Below are 1,889 nucleotides of genomic sequence, written 5' to 3'. Positions count from 1 at the left end.
CCCAGGAGGTAGCTTGTGAGAAACTCAGAGAGCCCAGCCTGGAGCCACTCTCCAGGTTTATGTTTACTGAATTTCAATTGATTGTCAAGGCTGCTAAAGGGAGGGGCAGACTCTGGCTCTGATTACCCAGTGAAGAAAGCCACTCTTGGGGCTTGCACCTGAGCTGGGTGATTTTTCCCTGGGTGGAGCTCTCTGGCAGGTCTGTTTAGGTTCTTGTGACCTGCTAAATGACTCTAGTTTTCTTCCAAGGCCTTAGTTGGAGCTAGCAGCTCCACCGAGCTTTGTCAGTACCCAAGATGGAGATGTCCGGTAGTTGGGGGGGAGTGGTGGCCTTCTCTCCTCTGCTCTCTGAGAAGGAGTGAGGACGTTTGGCTTCTACTCCCGCCGAGTCTTGGTTCCTTGGTGGTCTCTGGTCTGCGAACTGCAAGATGAAGATGTCTGCCCCTTGTCAGTTCTTGCTGGTGTTGAGTAGAATCTGCTTGTCCACCGTGTCTGGCTCCTTTGTCCTGCATTCTCTGTGTTACAGGATGGCGGCTATGGCCAACGCTGCTATCGAGGCTGCTGGCAAGTGCTCAGATCTGTCTCCTTGCCTGGATTTTCCCTCTCTGTCCTAACTCTGTGAATATTGATGGCACACTTGGTGTGATTCTCTGGCTTAGGACTGTTCACTGGAACTCTAAAACTGCTTTCTATGCGAGAGCTTGTTTAGCCTACAGCTTCTCCTCCACCATCTTCCGGGAACCCCCTATGACCATGGTTTAAATTTTATTTCTTTGGGACAAAATGACAATGTTATCTAATTTCAAGTTTTATAAAGTTTATGTTATGTAAGGGCCTTTCTAAGGTGAAGATTTAATATACTGATGTCAAACTAACCTTTAATTCTATGAATTACATGTATTGTTACACTTGTATTTTTGTAATCAACTTTTTAATAACTGTTTTTCATTTCTTGCATTTGAAGAATGAAAAATATGGAATACTTCACAAATTTTCATACCATCCTTGTGCAAGTACCATTTTAATCTCTGTATTGTTGTAATTTGGGTAGACCTGCTGCTGAAGCATGTAGTATCCTCTAAATTTAAGTACATAATGATACAATATTTATACAGGCATATATCCATGGTTGCCTATTTGTAACAAGGAACCCTTATTGTTCCTAAAAATGTTATTGATCTTATTTCTCTAAAATTCTGTGCATAGTGGAAAAAACTTATATTGTATGGTCGATTGTTCACATTTGCAATTTTTTGTCAATAACTATATTGTCGTTTTCATTTTAAATTTGATCATACTTTGAAACCTTTACAGCTAAGTCCAAAGGTGATGGCTTTTCAAGTACTTATTTATCAAGTGAGTTAGCTTTGTGGAGCTAATGGATTCAAAGTAAGCCTTTCTTAAGAGCTATTTCTAAACTTCTGCAGCTTAAAATCTCCTAAATGAGGTCTCAGTGGCACAAATGTCTTCCTGACCCTTACCCTTCTTCCATGTAGGAACAGACCAACCAGAATATCTTACACTGGCAGCATAGATTCTTACTGGAACAAAACTAATCTTAGTTACAAGGGTTCATAGAGAGATGAACACTTCAGACCGAATTGTTCAGAATAGAAGGTATTTTATCAAAATGTAATTGTTTGGGCTGGGACGTTGGCTCAGTGGTAGAGCGCATGCCTTGCATGACTGAAGCCCTGGGTTTGATTCCTCAGCACCACATAAGCAAAAGGAAAAAAGCCGGAAGTGTTGCTGTGACTCAAGTGGTAGAGCGCTGGCCTTGAGCTGAAGAGCTGAGGGACAGGGCCCAGGCCCAGAGTTCAGACCCCACGACTGGACCCAAAAACAACAACAACAAATATATATATATAATTGTTTATTATACCTATTAT

The 1,889-nt window shown here is 41.7% G+C and overlaps 1 pseudogene; it reads right to left on the bottom strand.

Annotated features, from left to right (window-relative positions):
* Positions 1-968: 968 nt before the first annotated feature.
* On the bottom strand, positions 969-1,068 carry LOC122097737 (annotated as a pseudogene).
* Between the last annotated feature and the right edge of the window lie 821 nt (positions 1,069-1,889).

Source organism: Dipodomys spectabilis, unplaced genomic scaffold (assembly GCF_019054845.1).
Source record: "Dipodomys spectabilis isolate Male_0828 unplaced genomic scaffold, ASM1905484v1 ptg000429l, whole genome shotgun sequence".
In the NCBI taxonomy this organism is placed as follows: Eukaryota; Metazoa; Chordata; class Mammalia; order Rodentia; family Heteromyidae; genus Dipodomys; species Dipodomys spectabilis.
This window is presented reverse-complemented; position numbering and strand designations above follow the sequence as displayed.